The 22,618-nt window shown below is 42.7% G+C and overlaps 1 protein-coding gene across 1 annotated transcript in view; it reads left to right on the top strand.

Annotated features, from left to right (window-relative positions):
• Window positions 1-22,618, top strand: part of LRBA (LPS responsive beige-like anchor protein) — a 1,257,537-nt gene that overhangs the window by 353,379 nt on the left and 881,540 nt on the right.

Consider the following 22,618-nt stretch of genomic DNA (forward strand, 5'->3'; position numbering starts at 1 on the left):
ATATCCAGCAATTCTCCTATCTCCTCTCCCCTCCATGTCCAGCAATTTCTCCTCTCTCCCTGGGCCCTGCCCTCCCATCCATGTCCATTCTTGTCCCTCTCTGCCCTTCCCTTCTCCATCCACATCCAGCAATTCTCCTATCTCCCCTCCACTCCATGTCCAGCAATTTCTCCTCTCTCCCTGGGCCCTGCCCTCCCATCCATGTCCATCCTTGTCCCTCTCTGCCCTTCCCTCCTCCATCCATAATCCAACATATCCTATAAATGTACTCACTTTGCTGCTCCCCTGTATCTCTCCACACTCGTCCTTCCCTACACCCCTTCCCGTGCACTCCGCTCCATGGATAAATCCTTCTTATCTGTTCCCTTCTCCACTACTGCCAACTCCAGACTTTGCGCCTTCTGTCTCGCTGCACCCTACGCCTGGAATAAACTTCCTGAGCCCCTACGTCTTGCCCCATCCTTGGCCACCTTTAAATCTAGACTGAAAGCCCACCTCTTTAACATTGCTTTTGACTTGTAACCACTTGTAACCACTCGCCTCCACCTACCCTCCTCTCCTCCTTCCTGTACACATTAATTGATTTGATTTGCTTACTTTATTTTTTGTCTATTAGATTGTACGCTCTTTGAGCAGGGACTGTCTTTCTTCTATGTTTGTGCAGCGCTGCGTACACCTTGTAGCGCTATAGAAATGCTAAATAGTAGTAGTAGAATTGTAGTAGTAACAATTCTCCTCTCTCCCCTCCCCTCCATGTCCAGCAATTTCTCCTCTCTCCCTGGGCCCTGCCCTCCCATCCATGTCCATCCTTGTCCCCCTCTGCCCTTCCCTTCTCCATCCATATCCAGCAATTCTCCTCTCTACCCTCCCCTCCATTTCCAGCAATTTCTCCTCTCCCTGGGCTCTGCCCTCCCATCCATGTCCCTCTCTGCCCTTCCCTTACCTCAGCTCCGCGCAGCCATGGGGGCTTTAGATCTTTTACCTCCGACGGTTGCAGCAGCTGAGCAGCGTCAGTGAAAGCGCTGCCGACGTCTCCAGCCTTCCCTTCGCACTCGCGCTTTCATTCCCTCAGTGTCCCGCCCTCGCAAGGAAATGACATCAGAAGAAGGCGGGAAACTGAGGGAATGAACTAGCACGAAGGGAAGGCTAGAGACATCATCAACGCTTTCACTGACGCTGCTCAGCTGCTGTGACCGTCGGAGGTAAAAGATTTAAAGCCCCCAGGGCGGCGCGGAGCTGAGGTAAGTGGCGAGGGTAAGCACCAAGGTGGCGCCCTCCAGAGGTCGGCACCACCCTGCGGTGCTTACCCCGCTTACTGTGTTGGCACGGCCCTGGTTCTGCTCTTGTCATCCAGGGAATATATTGTAAATCACCAGGAAACATCTTCTAGATCCTATTTCTTGGCATGTGGTGTCCCATGGGGCTCAATTCTTGCCCAACTCTGACTAACACTCAAGAAATCCATTCCCTGAATAACAATCTTTCAAGGATAACAATCTGGTTTGATGACAATAAACTGAAGCTTAACCTTGAGAAATCTAAAGTTTTTATTCTGACCCACCAGCCAAGTCGCTCTCTACATCACTTCTACTTTATGGAGTCCAGATCCCTTTAGTTCCCTCGATCAAACTAGTTGGGATCTTTCTGCATCTAGCTTTGGACTTTCAGCTACAACTAACATCTTTAATTCAGCGCTGCTTCTTTAAACTTTGATTAATTCACTCTGTTTGGTCACTACTGCGTCCTTTGGCCCTCAATATCATGATCCACTCCCTTGTCCTTTTACAGTTGGATTACTGCAACTCTCTCTATCAAGGTTTGAGACAAAAAGATCTGCACCGTATCCAATTGATTCAAATACTTCCATTAAACTTATTTCAGGCATAAAGATATTTGACCATATTACCCCATTACCCAACGATGCTCACTGGTTACCAATCTCTTATAGACTTACCTATAAAATCCTCCTTTTAGTCTTCAAAATAGAGTTCTGGCTCACCTCCTTTTCTGGAACACCTCCCGACCCCACATTGTCCGTCATGTACTGTGTTCATCACAACAACACTTATTGGTTGCTCTTTCATTTCAATATATTAGATATGACACCACATGCCACTGTACTTTTTCATAGTCCCACCTTATGGAATGCTTTGCCCCTCCACCTTAGGTCATTAACATCTTTAACCAAATTCAAGGTAGATCTTAAAACCTTTCTGTTCAAAGATTCCTTTATACTCTCCTAGGTTGTTCTTGGGGTAGGGCCTGTTGGTCAATTCAGAATTGTTTGCCTTCCTTCTGCCATCATCTGTTACCCCATCTTTCCTATTTAGTTAATGTAGTTCCTTTTCACCCCTCCCCTGCTACTGTTCCCTGTTTATATTTCCTTTCTCTCTCATTTGTCAATTTTAGAATTGTACGCTTTATAGATGTATTGTCTGATGTGCCGCATAGCAAATCTTTCATAAACCTGAACCTGACTTTGACGAGTGAAAAGCTGTGAAACCTGGAGGCAAGTATTGAAACAGATAAGGCTCCTCACCAGCCCATAACCATGTTTTGGTGAGAGCAAGTAAGTCAAGATGATAAGAAGAAAAAGCTCATAAATGCAGGTCAATTTAGAACATAAAGAATGGCAATCAAGCCAGCTGAAAAGGAGAGTGGAGGAGCTATCAACTGAAGGCCACAACTTATGAGAAGATAATACACAAATTGCCTGTTGACTAATTAACGGGAACAGAGGTGGTCTGTTGCCCCAGAGTGCTGGAATGGTAAAAGTGCTGATATTTCTCTCAGGTGGGACTTAACAGAGGTATCAAGTAGGCAACATTCGATGAGTAAAGAAAGAAAGATACAAACAAAAAACTCCAGTGGGGTATTAGGGTTTGCCCCAAGGAACTCGCACAAGGAGCATTATCTTCTGTGTCCTTCCACCCAACACTGCTAAGTGTTTACTTTAAATTCTCTTTTATTAGTGAAATTTGCTATAAATTCAAGAGCAGAATACAATACCCTATTCCATACTAAAAAAAATATTCTTATGTTCTGAAAATACATGAAAGTTCCATGAGAGGACTACATATACAAGATAACCAGATATAATTGGGGGGGGGAGGGGGGGAATGTTAATAGCTGAAGAAAACCATCTCCAAATATTTCCTGAACAAGAAAGATTTCAAGATTTTGTGAAATAGGTTTGTTAAACAGATCTTTGAAGGGTTAAAGAATTTCAAATAATTGCCCAATGGTACCAAAAACTATCATGAGACAAACTCAGTAATAACTACTACTACTTAACATTTCTAGAGCGCTACTAGGGTTACGCAGCGCTGTACAATTTAACAAAGAGAGACAGTCCCTGCTCAAAGAGCTTACAATAACCCTTCATAACATAGTCACCAAGATACGTGAATAGTCCCCCTTCCTCCAAATGCCACAAAAGATATCTTCAGGGGATCTAGGTTCTTAAGTCTTCCTTACTGCTCCATCATGCTGTTCTCCCACCACTCTTATCCCAACAACATCTTTAATATACCACTTCTTGCCTTGGGATGAATGACTGGATGAAGTCTTTCCCTGTTGCTAAAAAGAGCTGGTTAAGTTTGGGGGATGTTTTGGCTTCTTGTTGCTACATTAACATGAGATTGCGTATCCCATTCCTTCACTGCTAGGACAAGGGGGATGAAAGTCTTCCTGAATCCAGCACTGTATTATGTATTTCTTCCCTACTACTACTACTACTACTATTTAGCATTTCTATAGCACTACAAGGCGTACGCAGCGCTGCATAAACATAGAAGAAAGACCCTGCTCAAAGAGCTTATAATCTAATAGACAAAAAATAAAGTAATCAAATCAATTAATGTGTACAGGAAAGAGGAGGGTAGGTGGAGGTGAGTGGTTACAAGTGGTTACGAGTCGAAAGCAATGTTAGAGGTGGGCTTTCAGTCTAGATTTAAAGGTGGCCAAGGATGGGACAAGACGTAGGGACTCAGGAAGTTTATTCCAGGCGTAGGGTGCAGCGAGACAGAAGGCGCGAAGTCTGGAGTTGGCAGTAGTGGAGAAGGGAACAGATAAGAAGGATTTATCCATGGAGCGGAGTGCACGGGAAGGGGTGTAGGGAAGGACGAGTGTGGAGAGATACTGGGGAGCAGCAGAGTGAGTACCAAGCTGCCTTTCCTTATAGAGCTTGGCAAACTTCCCTGTAACATCCAGAGCATTGGGTTGATCTAATAACAGAACCAGGGGTGAGTTTTGAATCATCTGTCCCACAAGGACCCCCTAGTTCATGGATTATCTCTTCCCAATGGTTTTGAATTTTGACACTCCCACAAAAGATGGAGCAACATGCCATCACTTTGTTCACATTTTAGATTGCTCCGGGTACACCTCCGTCTTGATATGTCCTGCCTTGTGAATAATAAGCCCTTTGTAACACCTTATGTGTGTGTGGGGTGGGGTGGGTTAGTTCTGCCACTCCAACAACCAGTCTCTCAGATATCGAAGTAGACGTTCCTGATTGTATTTCTTCAAGACCAGGAGTTCCAACCCTCCTCTCTTCCGAGGACCATACAGCTGCACCTTTGGCATTCTTGCTCACTTACCCCTCAGCAAAATTTATATAATATTTGACATTGTGCTAGTTCTTTCTTTAGGAGGTACAATGGCAGCAGCTGCATTAACGTAAAACCACTTGTGGAGTAGTCATTTTAAAGAGGTTGACTCTGCTCCTTAGACAGTGGCAAGGCCTGCCACATCTACAGTTGAGTTCTCAAATTGGCTAACAGAGGCACCACATTATATAGGATTCCGGGATATGTAGATAGCCACATTTCCAGATATTTTAAAGAACCTTCCATTCACTGCAGGGGGAGTTGCTCAATCTGTAAAGGCAGGGCCTCAATTTTTGACAGATTGTTTGAACCCTGAAAATATTCCAAAGCACTTAAATTCCTCCATTAACAATAATAACCAGTGCAGGGGATCCACCCAGTGCATGAGAGTGTCATCCACAAAGGCTGCTATTTTGAACTCTCACTGTATAATCTTTATTTTGGAGCTTTCAGCTGATTACTTTCCTGAAAAGCAGCGCTAGTTATGATGAATAAAGCAGTCACCTCTGTCATGTTTCCCGTTTTAAATTAAAGGCCTTAGAGAGCAAGCTGTTGACCTAAATTGCTACACTTTGATCAGAATACAAGTCCCAAAGTGCTTCTTGAAACCTCCCTAGGATCCCATACTTCCCCAAGATCAAACACATATGCCCTCAATCCATCCAATCAAATGCCGCCTCTGCATAGAAGATCATCAGCATTGATGGTAATCTTTGCACCTGGACATATTCAACAGTTGTTAATCTTTTCTATATATTTTAAACTAAGTACTTATCTCTTACAAGCCTCACTTGGGACTCAGGTCTGGCATAAGATGCCTCAGCCAATTAAATAGAATTATGGTAAACAATTTGGCATTTAAATTAATGATATAGGTTGGTAAGATTGAGGTTTCTGGGAATCCTTGCCTGATTTGGGGATTGCAATGATGTGTGCTATAGCTAAGGAACTGGAAAGCGTTTTTCACTCATTGATTTGATTGTACAGTTTTCTTACTTGGTCCATGATAGGCTCTTGCAGAATTCTGAAAAATTCTCCCCTGTAGCCATCTGGCCTAGGGGGTCATACCCAGGAGAGTTGGCTATATCACCCAGCTCGCCACCTCAGGTGAAATCTGGTTATTCAACATTTCCTGGTCCTCACTCACTGTAAGTATATCCATACATTTCAAGTACTACTTCCCCCAAATCTAAATCCCCAACTCTTTGATCATAAAGATCAACATGGAACCCCCCCCCCCCCCCCCAAAAGGTCTCACAAATAGCAGAGTCAGTGGGCTCTAGGTGGCCCTTCTTACACGATTGATGCTATTTTGTGATGTCCTGCCTGTTTCTTTGTAAGATTTGCCAATTTCCTAGATTTGTTCCCAAATCAAAATAATTTGTGCTTATAATAGGAGAGACTTCTGTGAAATAAGGGCTATCTGTATCACAAGTAACTGCAACTTACTTTCCTCCATAGGATTTCTACCATGCCTTGGATATCACGCCTAACTTCCACTGTAGAAGCAAAAGCTGGTTGTCCCCATCTCCCACTTACGTTTTTGCGCTATATATATATATATATATATATATAGTATTCTCTCTCCTCGCAGTACTTCCTTGACTGTTTCCCAAAACTCCTGGTTAAATTCTTGATATTCTTATTCCCCCCCATTTCTTACCCAGGAATTCCCAAAACTCAGGGTCTTGATGGAGATGCAGAGGGAATTGTCAGCACATCAGCCCATGCGCCCTTATTGCACCCTTCACAGCCACAAAAATCATGGCATGGTTGGTTATTTGAGGAACAGGGAGCTTGTTAATAAGATGTAGTCTATTTGCAATTGGTTGGGAATGTACTCTTAATAAGTGGGTGTAATCATTCTCCTCTGGTTATAATACCTGCTAAACATCCAATTGGTCTATCAGTTCACACATTAAGGGAATCCTCTTTTGTAAGGATTTATCTTCTCATTAGGATTATAGGGTATATCACACCCTGTGTCATGCACCATATTGAAGTCCTTACCTATTAGGAGACCCTTCTCCAATAGGCCCAAAAATGTTCAAAAGAATTTTTTTCTCAGATGTTTGGAGCAAAGCACTGGCTGTCTTCCTTTAAATATCCCATGCATAATTATACCCCTGGAGTCTACACTATGCTTAAAATATTAGATGATAAAATGACCACCCCTTGTTCTTTGTTCCAGATTATCCTCTTACTCCGATTCCCCCACCTACCATCTTTTGAGTTTGGCAAGCTGACGTTCACTCAGGTGTATTTCCTGCAGCATCACCATCCCCATACCATGTCTCCTAAAGGCCTGCAGCAGTTTATGCCTCTTAACTGGAGAGGATATCCCTGCTATATTAAAAAAAATAAAACAAAAGCAAACAAAACAAAGAAAACTCTATTTAGGGTTATCAGGTGATACCTTCTAATGCTTCCATCATCTGTAAGCACAGCCAGGTTTGATAAGGGAAGGTCATCCCAGCTTCCTACCTCCCCTAAGCTCTACCATAACCCCTATTAACAGCTCTCAAACTGAGATGGTCACATTTCTCTGCCCAGGCCATATTCCACCCCCCCCCCCCCCGCAACTTTATTACCCTCAATAACCCAAACTCTCCTTCCCTTATTTATGTTCATCCTCCCCTCTGCGCCTTTACTCAGTCCCCCTCCCACATGCTGTAACCAAGGCTTTTTCATTCACCATCCCTTCCAGTGTCCCATACAACTCTTGCTTTTCTCAACCATAACTGTTTCTCCACCCCCCCTACTGTAAGAGGCAGCCAGTCATTAACTGATCAGAATTGCTCTCCATAAGGCTTGCAGCCTTGGCATCAAAACTATCCAGATCTGCTAGGTGAGAATTAAACTGAAAGTCAAACTGCAGATTACTGTTGTGGAAGAGGAGATACTAGTTGAAGATGCTTGCTTTGTTCTGCAAATCTCTTTCACTGGGACAATTTTTACCAATAGGTCAGTCAGTTCACTTTGTATCCCAGCATGGTTATCCCAAGTGCTGAGATAAACCCTTCAGTGTGTGCCACAGTAGCTCATTCTGATCAAGTCCATTCCTCTGCTTCAGCTGGTCCAAAAATCTTGACACTTTGTGAAAAGGTGACTGTCCCTTATATGAAATCCTCAGCTTCACTGGATATTGAAGGGTGAATGTATTCTGAAAGTGAAAAGTTTGGCACATATAGGCTCGAATTCCCTAGGAAGCATAAGATACTTTAGCTGAGTAATCCTGGAAATGGAGAACTCACTTTTTTCATACTCCAGTGTTTTTCCTCTCTGGATTACCTGCAGGATCTCTTCTTGTGGGCAATATTCAATAGCTGAAATATCACCACCTGCAGTCTTGTTTTATTCTAACCCTCTGCTGGCCTACCCAATGTGACTGTTAATGGAGGGAGTGGCCTAGTGGTTAGAGCACCGGTCTTGCAATGGTGAGGGTCCCTGCCATATTGTCAAAACTCAGAATATGCACTAGCCATATCTCAAGGAATCCTTAAAATTCCTGATGGTGATTGGTTTGGGGATACCTTTCAAATGGAAATTTTCTTCATGAATGGTTTTCCAAATGATTCAGTTTCTCCTCATAAAGTGCAATATTGACCTTACAATTGGGACCTAGCCTCCACATTTTGACAGCCTTTCTGCTGAGATCAAAACTGATTGTTTATATATACCATCCAGCATTATCTGAAGTAAAAGCCTACTTCTGAACTTGGCCTACTTAACTCTGTCCTTCAGGAACTCATGCGTACACTCCCTAGGCAATTTTTTGTTGAACTTGAAACACCATCTTTCCGATAAGCACATCAAAGCTTTCAATATAATACAAAGAACAACACATGTAACACCAGATAAAACAGGACAGATGGGGAAAATAGGAGCAGAGAGCAGTGAACAATGAAAGGTGAGCCATGCCTATTCAGAGTACCTTCTAGGCCAGCAGTCTATCCTAAGCCTCCTGGTCTGAAGGCTGATAAAGTGGATTTTGAGGTGTATTTTAGATTTCCTGTAACATGACCCCTAAAGAGAGAGCGAGAAAGGTGCCAAAGGAATAGCCAGCAAGTTTTTAGATTGGAACCAGAGGAAATATGGGGAATGGGAGGGCACTCCATTATTTAAAACAAACAGTAAAGTAGAAAGGGTCTTAAATTGTAGATGATAAAAGACAGGAAGCCAGTGGGTATGCTTAAGTAATGTCACTCAGCCAAACTTATGGAAGTTGGAGAAAAGTCTAATAGCAGAGATAGACTTTTGATGTTAGAGATCTGTACCCTTGAGGCAAATCTAACTGTACACCAAATGGCAGGGGAAAAGAGGCAAAGGAATAGATCAAGTGCTAACGCCAGCAGGAGTATGGAAGTAACAAGTATATTAATACCATAATCCAAAAGTCTGTAATTATAATCTAGTACAAATACTTTTATCTATAAATAATCCAGTACAAATATTTCTGTAAAGCCAAATGCAGAACGTGTTTTGGCAAAAAGCCTGTATCAGTGACTCTTAGTTTCTTGAGATATCACACTAGAAAAAATGGGTAACAATGGATAGCCCCTAAGGGGCATAACTGTCACCTCTATATTGGCTATAATAGTAGAAGTCTTAAAACTGCATGCTATGGTGGACCCTTGATTATAGACCACAAGTATCATATTAGCAAAGTGTGTCCAGTCTGTGCTGATCTTTATATAGATCAGAAGCTTTTGTACTGGATTGTTTGAAAGGCTGCTTCAAACCGTGTTTTGCATAAACTTGCATGTTTCTGCTACACTCATCCTATTTCTCTTCTCTTTTTTACAATCAGTGGTAACGCCCACATATTTAAAGGAATTGACCAAAATATAAAGGGAGCTATGGAGAAATGGTGGGGCAGTTTGTTGGACAGAACAGAACTATGTGTAACCTAAGAAGCCATTGTCTTTAAAGGATTGTAATTCGGGTGATTTGTTTGTAAGCCAAGAAGTAGCTGTTCAAACATGCGTGGGATAAGCATAAAGGAATCCTGTGCCGAAGGAATGGATCCTCAGGAGCTTAGTCAAGATCGGGAGGCGGGGATAGTGCTGGACAGACTTGTACGGTCTGTGCCAGAGCCGGTGGTTGGGAGGCAGGGCTGGTGGTTGGGAGGTGAGGATAGTGCTGGGCAGACTTATACGGTCTGTGCCAGAGCCGGTGGTTGGGAGGAGGGGCTGGTGGTTGGGTGGCGGGGATAGTGCTGGCCAGACTTATACAGTCTGTGCCCTGAAGATAGGGTTACCATATGGCTCCAGAAAAAGGAGGACGGATTGAGCCAGCCGGGTTTTACTTCCATTGCTTTCAATGGAAAGCAATGGAAGTAAAACCCGGCTGGCTCAATCCGTCCTCCTTTTTCTGAAGCCATATGGTAACCCTACCTGAAGAGCACAGGTACAAATCAAAGTAGGGTATACACAAAAAGCAGCAAATATGAGTTATCTTGTTGGGCAGACTGGATGGACCGTGCAGGTCTTTTTCTGCCGTCATCTACTATGTATGTTACTATGTTCAGGAGAATGATGATAATTAAGTGGAAAACTTTATTTTCATAATAAAACCCATTGACACTTAAGTCCTGAACGAGGCAATCCTGGGGGGAAAAGGAAGATATTAAATGGAGGAACAAGGACTGATATTGGGGAAGTAAAAAAGGAGGAGAAATGTAAGTAAAAAGGAGGAGGAGGAGGAACCAGTAGAAATATAGGAACTTCCGAGGAGAAAAGAAGCAAACCAGTCCAGGACCTGTCTACTAAGGCCAGTTGCCTGAAGCCAGGCTAATAAGAGCCAATGATCAACCAAATTGAAAGCAGATATGTTGAGGGAGACCATTGGGACTCCCCCCCCCCCCCCCCCCAATCCAGAAAACTATTATAAGTACATAAGTACATAAGTAGTGCCATACTGGGAAAGACCAAAGGTCCATCTAGCCCAGCATCCTGTCACCGACAGTGGCCAATCCAGGTCAAGGGCACCTGGCACGCTCCCCAAACGTAAAAACATTCCAGACAAGTTATACCTAAAAATGAGGAATTTTTCCAGTCCATTTAATAGCGGTCTATGGACTTGTCCTTTAGGAATCTATCTAACCCCTTTTTAAACTCCGTCAAGCTAACCGCCCGTACCACGTTCTCCGGCAATGAATTCCAGAGTCTAATTACACGTTGGGTGAAGAAAAATTTTCTCCGATTCGTTTTAAATTTACCACACTGTAGCTTCAACTCATGCCCTCTAGTCCTAGTATTTTTGGATAGCGTGAACAGTCGCTTCACATCCACCCGATCCATTCCACTCATTATTTTATACACTTCTATCATATCTCCCCTCAGCCGTCTCTTCTCCAAGCTGAAAAGCCCTAGCCTTCTCAGCCTCTCTTCATAGGAAAGTCGTCCCATCCCCACTATCATTTTCGTCGCCCTTCGCTGTACCTTTTCCAATTCTACTATATCTTTTTTGAGATACGGAGACCAGTACTGAACACAATACTCCAGGTGCGGTCGCACCATGGAGCGATACAACGGCATTATAACATCCGCACACCTGGACTCCATACCCTTCTTAATAACACCCAACATTCTATTCGCTTTCCTAGCCGCAGCAGCACACTGAGCAGAAGGTTTCAGCGTATCATCGACGACGACACCCAGATCCCTTTCTTGATCCGTAACTCCTAACGCGGAACCTTGCAAGACGTAGCTATAATTCGGGTTCCTCTTACCCACATGCATCACTTTGCACTTGTCAACATTGAACTTCATCTGCCACTTGCACGCCCATTCTCCCAGTCTCGCAAGGTCCTCCTGTAATCGTTCACATTCCTCCTGCGACTTGACAACCCTGAATAATTTTGTGTCATCGGCGAATTTAATTACCTCACTAGTTATTCCCATCTCTAGGTCATTTATAAATACATTAAAAAGCAACGGACCCAGCACAGACCCCTGCGGGACCCCACTAACTACCCTCCTCCACTGAGAATACTGGCCACGCAATCCTACTCTCTGCTTCCTATCTTTCAACCAGTTCTTAATCCATAATAATACCCTACCTCCGATTCCATGACTCTGCAATTTCTTCAGGAGTCTTTCGTGCGGCACTTTGTCAAACGCCTTCTGAAAATCCAGATATACAATATCAACCGGCTCCCCATTGTCCACATGTTTGCTTACCCCCCTCAAAAAAATGCATTAGATTGGTGAGGCAAGACTTCCCTTCACTAAATCCGTGCTGACTTTGTCTCATCAGTCCATGTTTTTGTATATGCTCTGCAATTTTATTCTTAATAATAGCCTCCACCATCTTGCCCGGCACCGACGTCAGACTCACCGGTCTATAATTTCCCGGATCTCCTCTGGAACCTTTCTTAAAATCGGAGTAACATTGGCTACCCTCCAGTCTTCCGGTATTACACTCGATTTTAGGGACAGATTGCATATTTCTAACAGTAGCTCCGCAAGTTCATTTTTTAGTTCTATTAATACTCTGGGATGAATACCATCAGGTCCCGGTGATTTACTACTCTTCAGCTTGCTGAACTGACCCATTACATCCTCCAAGGTTACAGAGAATTTGTTTAGTTTCTCCGACTCCCCCGCTTCAAATATTCTTTCCGGCACCGGTGTCCCCCCCAAATCCTCCTCGGTGAAGACCGAAGCAAAGAATTCATTTAATTTCTCCGCTACGGCTTTGTCCTCCTTGATCGCCCCTTTAACACCATTTTCGTCCAGCGGCCCAACCGACTCTTTGGCCGGTTTCCTGCTTTTAATGTATCTAAAAAGTTTTTACTATGTATTTTTGCTTCCAACGCTAATTTCTTCTCAAAGTCCTTTTTTGCCCTCCTTATCTCGCTTTGCATTTGGCTTGGCATTCCTTATGATCTATCCTGTTACTTTCAGTTGGTTCTCTTCTCCACTTTCTGAAGGATTGTTTTTTGGCTCTAATGATTTCCTTTATCTTACTGTTTAGCCACGCCGGCTGACGTTTAGTCTTTTTTCCCTTTTTTCTAATACGTGGAATATATTTGTCCTGAACCTCCAGGATGGTGTTTTTAAACAGCATCCACGCCTGATGCAAGTTTTTTACTCTGCGAGCTGCTCCTTTCAGTCTTTTTTTTCACCATTTTTCTCATTTTGTCGTAATCACCTTTTCTATAGTTAAACGCTAGCGTACTTGATTTCCTAGTTTCACTTCCTTCAATGCCAATATCAAAACCGATCATATTATGATCACTGTTATCAAGCGGCCCTCGTATCGTTACCCCCTGCACTAGATCATGAGCACCACTAAGGACTAAGTCTAGTATTTTTCCTTCTCTTGTCGGCTCCTGAACTAGCTGTTCCATGAAGCTGTCCTTGATTTCATCAAGAAATCTTATGTCCCTTGCGTGTACAGATGTTACATTACCCCTGTCTATATGCGGGTAATTGAAATCCCCCATTATTATTGTGTTGCCCAGTTTGTTTGCGTCCCTGATTTCCTTTAACATTTCCGCATCCGTCTGTTCGTCCTGGCCAGGCGGACGGTAGTACACTCCTATCACTATCCTTTTCCCCTTTGCACATGGAATTTCAATCCACAGTGATTCCAAGGAGTGTTTTGCTTCCTGCAGAATTTTCAATCTATTTGATTCAAGGCTCTCGTTAATATACAATGCTACCCCTCCACCAATCCGATTCACCCTATCACTACGATATAATTTGTACCCCGGTATGACAGTGTCCCACTGGTTATCCTCCTTCCACCAGGTCTCAGAGATGCCTATTATATCTAATTTTTCATTTAGTGCAATATATTCTAACTCCCCCATCTTATTTCTTAGGCTCCTGGCATTCGCATATAGACATTTCAAACTATGTTTGTTGTTCCTAAGTACATCATGCTTAGTACTTGACAGTATTAACTGGCAATCTTTTGTCTGATTTTTATTGTTATTTAAAGATACCCGATCTACTACAATCTCTTTTGCAACCTCACTATCAGGATACTCTATCTTCCCTGTTATGGTGATATCTTTGAAAGATACCTTATCCCGAACCATGCTCTTTTGAGCGACTGTCGGCCTTCCCCCCATTTCTAGTTTAAAAGCTGCTCTATCTCCTTCTTAAACGCCGGATGCCAGCAGCCTGGTCCCACTCTGGTTAAGATGGAGCCCATCCTTTCGGAATAGGCTCCCCCTTCCCCAGAATGTTGCCCAGTTCCTAACAAATCTAAAGCCCTCCTCCCTGCACCATCGTCTCATCCACGCATTGAGACTCTGGAGCTCTGCCTGTCTCTTGGGCCCTGCGCGTGGCACAGGTAGCATTTCAGAAAATGCTACCCTGGAGGATCTGGATTTCAGCTTTCTACCTAAGAGCCTAAATTTTGCTTCCAGAACCTCTCTCCCACATTTTCCTATGTCATTGGTACCCACATGTACCAAGACAGCGGACTCCTCCCCAGCACTATCTAGAATCCTATCTAGGTGACACGTGAGGTCCGCCACCTTCGCACCAGGCAGGCAAGTCACCAGGCGATCCTCACGTCCACCAGCCACCCAGCTATCTATATGCCTAATGATCGAATCACCAAGTACAACAGCTGTCCTAACCTTTCCCTCCCGGGCAACATTTGGAGATATATCCTCGGTGCGAAAGGATAATACATCCCCTGGTGGGCAGGTCCTGGCTACAGGAGTACTTCCTACTTCACCAGGCTATTGATGCAGCGAGACAGAAGGATAATTAGTGGTCAAAGCCTTCTAGTTATTTATTCTACTTAGATCTATTTGTTCCTGTTTACCACTCCTAATTTTAATCAGCCATTCACCACAGCCCTTGATTCACCCTCCACATGCAGTTTGTCCTTGATATATATATTCACATTTAAACAAATTTGTTTAATTCGCTCATTTCTTGATCATTCTTCCTGAAGGATTCTGGTTCTTGCTTTTGTCATCTCCAAGCCTGATTACTGCAACTCTGTATCAAGTTTTGGAGAATTCAGACAATACAAAACACCTCTCTGGCTGCTTTTGAATGAAGATGTATTTAATTGCGTCACTTCTCTTTTTGTACAAGAGCACTGGCTTCCTCTATCTTATAGAAAGTCCTATAGGATCCTTATTAACTTTTGTGCTTTGAAGGCTTATCATAATTGCTGTCCAACCTGCTGATACCTTACACTCCATCTTACTATAACCACTTCTAATCCTTCTCACCATAGGATTAGACTTGATCGCACATGCCACACCTGCTTTAGTGTTTCACTCCCAGTCTTTGGAAAAAAAATCTTCCTCTTGATATTAGAATGGAATTATGCATCAGAAAGTTTAAATCCTTACTGTAAGCCTTCTATTTCTCTCAGGCTTTCTCTAAAGATTGTGGATCACCTTACCTGTTTCAAGTTTATTAAAAGTTTGGTATACCACCCATGAGCAAAGCTTTCTGAGCGGGTTACAGTAAGTCAAATTATAAAGGAGGTGAAATTAGTAGAGATGTAGAGGCAGGGGTGAAGAAAGGAGGTGCCAGGTAAAATGGTAAAAACTATTATAAAGAAAAAAATTATAGAGCATATTCAAAAGCATCCTATATAATAAAACGCACCTCCGACGTTCTGAAGCTGACTGCGTGGACATAAGCCTTGAGGCATTCGTGCTTCTGTATCTATCTCCTGAAATGATGACGTCTCCACTTCCGCGTGCGTCAGCAGCGACAGTGCCCTATCACAACATAGCAGCGTGAGCCAACTCCGTCGCGTACCTGTGCTGACATCAGACACGCACAGAAACTTGATCAGACCATTCAGCAAGCAACGGCAGCGCAGATGAGAAGAGGACTTCGGCTGTTGGGGGTTGGGAACCCCCATCAGCACAGGTATGCGACGGCGGCGGGGGAGGGTTTTTGGCGGAAAGGGGGGGGTCGAAAGGGTCGCGGAGGGGGGTGTTGAAATCGGAGGGAGGAGGGGAGTCTGTAACTCGGTGGGAGGAGCGTGAGGGGGCCTTGAACTGGAAGGGAGGGAGGGGGGTCGAACTCGGGAGGGAGGGAGACGTGGGTCTCGGAGGGGACAGAGCGAGACAGCGAGGGAGGGTGGGGGATTACCTTGCTAGCGCCCGTTTCATTGCCTACTGAAACGGGCCTTTTTTACTAGTGGATTAATAAGAGAAAGCCAACATGGATTTAGTGAAGGGAAATCTTGCCTCGCCAGTCTACTACATTTCTTTGAAGGGGTAAACAAACATATGGATAAATGTGAGCCGGGTGATATTTAAAAAATGGTGGATATTTCAAAAATGGGTGGATTTTCAAAAAGCATTTGCCAAAGTACCTCATGGAAGACTCCAGAGGAAATTGGAGAGTCATGATATAGGAGGTAGTGGTTTATTATGGATTAAAACTGGTAATAAAGATAGAAAACAGAGTAGGGTTAGATGGTCAGTATTCACAATGGAGAAGGGGGTCTGTGTTGGAACCGTTGCTTTTTAACATTTTTTTTTAAAACATTTTTTATTTATAACCATTTAAATTTTTACAAGCGATAAAACAACTTGCTGGAAATACAGAGAAAGTAATATATAGGAATTATTTCAGTCAGGTAATTCTATTCTCTTCCTTAGACCACTAAATGGGGAGAGTGAAACAAGATAAGGAAATCAATTAAACAGTAAACAGAAAAAAAACATGGTATTAACCCGATTATCCTCAGATATTACTCGTCTAATTCATTATTCTACATTGATCATCTGGTTGGCTTCTTCAAGGCCAATACGGTGTATAGTCAAATCATTTCATTGAAAACGTACTTATTGTCCAATATTAGAAATAATACATCTGATTACATTCTTTCTCTTTTAGAAACCAGAAGTTATTTAACAATACATATACTTAAGTCTCTAATTCAAATCCCACTGATTAAAGTAATCCCAGTTTTCACAGGCTTCACTCCTTTTAAATTAATAATTTGAGGAAATATTTCTGAGGAAAACTTTAGGAGTCATACCCGGAACTCTGGGGAAAAACAATAATCTCAATATTAATCTATAATCATCATTTTATTATTCAAAATTTCTGGTCTATTATCATTTTCAAAATCATAACCACTTCTTGCTTGTGTACAATCATTTGTTATACCAATTTTTTATTCTCAAAGGGTTCAGTTGAATTGTCCATGTAACTCTCTAATAAAATTATATCTGAAACAAAATTATTTACTGCCACTGTTAGGTCCCGAAGCGCCTTCCAGATGGTATTCAATGTAATCTCCACGGGAGCCAGAAACTCCAAGTTGATTTCCCTTATGTGTTTAGGAGTGGTTCCGCCGATTTGGGTTCTGCTGTAAACGCCCTCCGTTTCAGCATATGCCTCTAACTCACTCCTCCACTCCTTTGGACATGGTGGTTGAATAATTCTGGAGCGATGGAGTTGTTTTTTTCCAGGTCCAAGAGCGTCGACGTTCCTTCGCCGGCGCTAATCAAAGGACTCGCCAACCCTTTCATCTGTGGGCAGTTCGTCACACAGCGGTCCCGCACTTGCTGCTCAGGGGGCAAAACGCTGGCCATCGGTGGCTGACTGCTGGTTGTCCCCTTCCTCTCAGTTAAGGTAACTGCAATTGCAGAGAGGAAATTTACATAAAGACAAAACTTCAGAGGGCAGCTGGGCCGTTGGGCATTAAAACTTCAGGTCTCCATCTTACCATTCTCCCAGTTTGGGACACTCTTTGTCTGGTTTCTCCTTAGAGGCTTGTCTGATATGGGTAACCCTTCAGCATAGCCCTCTGAGTCATTGAAACACAGAAGCCCCTCCACTACTACAAGGTGGTGTCCCTTCGGAGGGGGTTTAACATATTTATAAATGATCTAGAGATGGGAGTAACTAGTGACGCAATTAAATTTGCTGACGATACACAGTCATTCAAAGTTGTTAAATCACAAGAGGATTGTGAAAAATTACAAGAGGACCTTACGAGACTTGGGAGACTGGACATCCAAATTGCAGATGATGATTAATGTGAGCATGTGCAAAGTGATGCATGTGGGAAAGAGGAACCTGAACTATAGATTCATAATTCAAGGTTCCATATTAGGAGTCACAACCAGGAAAGGGATCTAGGTGTCGTCGTTGATGATATGTTGAAACCCTCTGTTCAGTGTGCAGCGGTGACTAAGAAAGGTAATCAGTGTTAGATAATGTTAGGAAAGGAATGGAGAACAAAAATGAGGACGTTATAATGCCTTTGTATCACTCAATGATGCGTCAGTTCTTGAATATTGTGTGCACATCTGATCATTGCATCTCAAAAAAGAAATGGTAGAATTGGAAAAGGTACAGTGAAGGGCAACAAAAATGATAAAGGGGATGGGACAACTTCACTATGAGGAAAGGCTAAAGCGGCTAGGGCTCTTCAGCTTGGAGAAAAGAATGCTGAGGAGAGGATATGATAGAGGTCTATAAAATACCGAGTGGAGTGGAATGGGTAGACGTGAATCGCTTGTTTACTTTTTCCAAAAATACTAGGACTAGGGCACGCAATGAAGCTACAAAGTAGTAAATTAAAAATGAATCTGAGAAAATATTTCTTCACTCAATGTTTGTTTAAACTCTGAAATTTGTTGCCAGAGAATGTGGTAAAAGCAGTTAGCGGGATTTAAAAAAAAGATTTGGATAACTTCCTGAAAGAAAAGTCCGTAAGCCATTATTAAGATGGTCTTAAGGGAAAATCCACTGCTTATTTCTAGGATAAGCAGCATAAAATGTATTGTACTGTTTTGGGATCTTGCCAGGTACTTGTAACCTGGATTGGCCACTGTTGGAGAACAGGATGCTGGGCTTGATGGATCTTCGGTCTGTCCCAGTATGGCAACACTTATGTTCTTATAATAGGAAAGAAGAGGAAGGAATCAAGAACTGACATCACAAAGCTGGTATCATGTAGCATCTGGACCCTCTTTGAGGGCTTACTAGGCTGAAAAGTACCAGTGAACTAAAAAGTGTTTAGGTTGGTCCTAAATTTCTCAAACAATTGTTCTAAGTGCAGGTTAGTTGTGAGAGCATTCCATTACGTGGAGCCGGTGATGCTGAAAATCTTTGAACAGATAGTCATAGCGTAGGTGTAGGAAGGAGAGAATTACAAATGAGTTAGATTGTGAGGGTCCTGTCTGGTTAATAAGGAATTAGAAAGGTAGGGTGGAGATCTATAATGATGGACTTTATATACAATATAAGCATTTTGAAAGTCATTCGGTGAGGTAATGGTAACTAGCTATCCTCGCATAAGAGTAAAGATACATGATTTAGGAGACTATTACAATAGTCCAGTTACCAAATAGAATTGAACTATGAAATTTATTGGAAAACATTCTTTGCAACAGTTCTTTACCTATGTATTGAAGGTTCTACCTACCCTTTCCTTTCCTGTTTGCAGGCAACCTCAGAAAATGGTACCTACTATGCTCTCTGTAACACCCTTCTCTAACTTTTTGAACTTTCCCTGTTATGCTCCATTTCTACGCAGGTCATTTTTCTCCCTCATTATTAATAATGTGATTAGTATCCTGTCTAGTCAAGTATCTAAGTAGGCATTTGACCTATTTGTACAAGCCTGTCTTCAAATCCATTCCTCTTCCATATCAAATGCCTTTGTGGGGCTATCTTCTGTCACCATTCCTGCAAAACGTTTTTCCCCCTCATTACCTCTTGGAAAATGTGTGCAATTCACAATGAATTCCATCAGAACCCATGCACTCCTTGTTTTTTGAGAGCATGAGCAGAGTTTTAGAACGGTGGATGTGAGGGCAGGCCTCTTTCTCTTTAGCTAGCGCTTCCTTGAACTGAGCCCCTCTGCTCAATTCAGAGAGATGAATATGGATAGGGCAGTAGTGAAACCTCCAGAATATGTGTCTATAGACTAAAGCCCAAAATTATTACACTGGGTAACTCCCATGATAATTACTGTTTTATTTCTGTTGAGGATCTGCCTATATAATGCACTTGAGACCAGGGGTGGGGGCAGAGATTGGTGTTTGTTGATGACCAGTAGGCAGTGGCGTAGCCAGACCTGACTTTTTGGGTGGGCCCAGAGCTAATATGGGTGGGCACTATGTATATAGGTATGAGTAGTGTTTCTTGGGATACTACAAAATAATGCCTTAGGTTGCTGCCCAACAGCTGCCCTGCATCAGTATAAACCACATAAATACTTAAAAAAACCAATATTTGTAAATGTAGTTACATTATGCCATATCAAACTTGACCAGTCTACTATAATGGCAAACATCTCAATGCACCTGACAGGATCCTGCATTATAATTACAGCAATGACATATAACAACGTATTCAAATTCTGGTAGCACCTCAATAATACTGCCAGGTACTTTGTGAAGTAACACTAAATCCTGCAAAGACAGCCTATATTGCAGACCATTCCAATAACAGTACCTTTAAGAAGGCAGCGGTGAATATACACAACAGCAATGCACATCCCATTGGAAAAGCCAGACAAGTCAGACTCGTAGATCCCCATACAAACCACATGCCAGCAGAAACTCTCACCACTCAGTCACATGCAGACCACAGACCAACCCTCATCAATTACAAAATACAGGATCTTCCCTTCCCTACCACCACCCATCCATCCCAGCAGCCTGGCATCAGCTTTTCCCTTTCCTACTTCCCTATCCATCATCCCCGTAGCTCACCATCAGCCCTTCCCTTCTCTACCTTACTGCCCCCCCCCACCACCACCATCCTTCCCTGTAGCCCATTATCAATCTGTTCCTTCCCCACAATCCATCCCATAGGTAAGCATCAGCCCTATCCTACCACCTCACCCCTCCCTCCATGTAGCCTAGTGTCAGCCCTGTCCTAATCCCTACCCACCCCCCATGGCATTAAATGTAAAAGACTTTTTTTTTTTTTAATGTCCTAAGCAAGTCAGAGCCCACCTCCGCACCGGTCTACCCAGAGAAAACCGCCTACGCTTTTAAAAAATATTTTTAACCTAAGCACTGCAGAGACCATCCCCACCCAAGAACCCACCAAAATGAGAGAGACAACTTTTTTTAAAAATTAAGCTGGGCATTATTAAAATTTATTGTTGGTGAATTTCTGGGTGCTGACGGGCATCCTCATTGCCTAGGGCAAAAGAGATATATTTAATGACTAAATACATCTTTTTTTTTTTTTGCCCTAGGCAGTGAAGAGTCCACTCCCCCACCACCAGACCAAAGCCATCATTTTGATTACAAGAGTAATCAAAATGATGGCTCTTCTCTGCCTAGTGCAAAAAAAAGCTCTTCACTGCCTAGGGCAAAAAAAGGAGGTATATTTTAATCATTAAATATACCTTTTTTGCCCTAGGCAGTGAAGTGTTTACCTGACCCAGAGGTCCGCCAGCATTTTGAGTACAAAAATTATATGATGATTAAAAAAAAAAAGTATTTAAATTTTGTTACCTGCTGGGCAGCTGCTTCCAGTTGCACATGCCACGTGGTGCGGAGCACCCTGGCTGCTATCCTAGCTGACTCAGACTGTGCTGTGGGCCCGCGGGGAAATGCTACTGCTGCTGGCTGGCCCACCCGTTGCTACGCCCCCTGTCAGCAGAGTGTGCATTTGCTTGGTTCCATCAGCTGCAGCATTCCTTGAGGTGGAAGCAGTATGACAGATTAAGATGGAGCAGAAAATGGTCTACCTGCATGGAGGGAAATGAGGGGAAGGATGCTCCACTTCAGAGCAGGACAACACAATTACTTCTAAACAGATAAGGGAAGGTTAAGGAAATATAGTTTTAGATGAAGCCATAGAGTGGAGAGGAGAGAAAGTAGGGTGGTTGGGTGAGTAACTAAATACTGTTCAAGTAACTAATAGATTCAAAGGAAATAGTGAAACAAGGAATAGACAAAAAGTAGTTTAAACTAAGGACTCTGTTTACAAAGCCGTGCTAGCGGCTGGAGGTGCGGTACTGCTGACACAGCCCATTCACTTTGAATGGGCTGTGTTGGCATTGCTGCATGACTTTATAAATTTGGGGGGGGGGGGGGGTTGCGGAGGATAAATTAGTTACTTGCAGCCACCTAAAGCTCTCTCAGCTGGAATGAAGGGAAGTTTTCCTTTGGCATTTGCCTCAATCAAGAAATTGTGCAATATGGGAGGACCAATGATATCACTATCATCCTGACTCTCTCTAGCGCTGGAAGAGGGTTTTTTTTTTTTTTTTGGTTGCTGTACACTAACAAACTCTGGTTTAATGTGCTGATGTTTGTTAAATAAACATATTGTCTTTTTATTCTGCACTGGTGAACAAGGTAAACGTCTGTGTTATTCGGTTTCCTACTTACATTTGTTTATATCTAGTATATTTGGGTAACACATTTCACTTATTGTTAAGTGTTTCATTTAAGTTATACTACATTAAAATAAACTCTAAGATTCTTTTATGATTGGGAAGTCAAATAGTTCATATAATCTCTTAGAATCAAAACTGAAGTGTGCTGCTTACAGTTTTATTACTGAAAAAGAAGAAAACAATCAAATTAATTTTGAAACGATCAAGAATTTCTACTAGTAGCTGCTGCTGAGGTTTACTATGGGGCCAAGGGTCAAAGTACTAATAAGGGTGTTTGGGAAGTCTGCTGCCACCAGACAAAATGGAAACTTGATTGATAGCTAGAGGGCTGAAGGGAGAGAGACCAACAGAGAAAGCAAAGGTCATGGACCCATTTCCCTTCTCTGCATATGTAATGACTCTCGTTTTCCAACCTAGTGAAATGTGGATATTGGTGATCAATATAGCATATGCTGGGCATACAGCTACTAGTAATATAAAACACAAACATATGATTTCTTTTTCTGTAACGGAAGACATGTTTAGTGACAATAGGCAAAAGATAAGGACCTTGCCATAGGGAGCGAGAGACCCTGTCATACACTTCATTTATTCTTGTTTAATTTACCCATTTTCAGGTGCTGTGTGCAATTTGTTTATTAAGGAAGCTTTGTTATGCCAAACTACTTTGTTTTCCCTCT

This window comes from Microcaecilia unicolor, chromosome 2 (assembly GCF_901765095.1).
Source record: "Microcaecilia unicolor chromosome 2, aMicUni1.1, whole genome shotgun sequence".
Classification (NCBI taxonomy): Eukaryota; Metazoa; Chordata; class Amphibia; order Gymnophiona; family Siphonopidae; genus Microcaecilia; species Microcaecilia unicolor.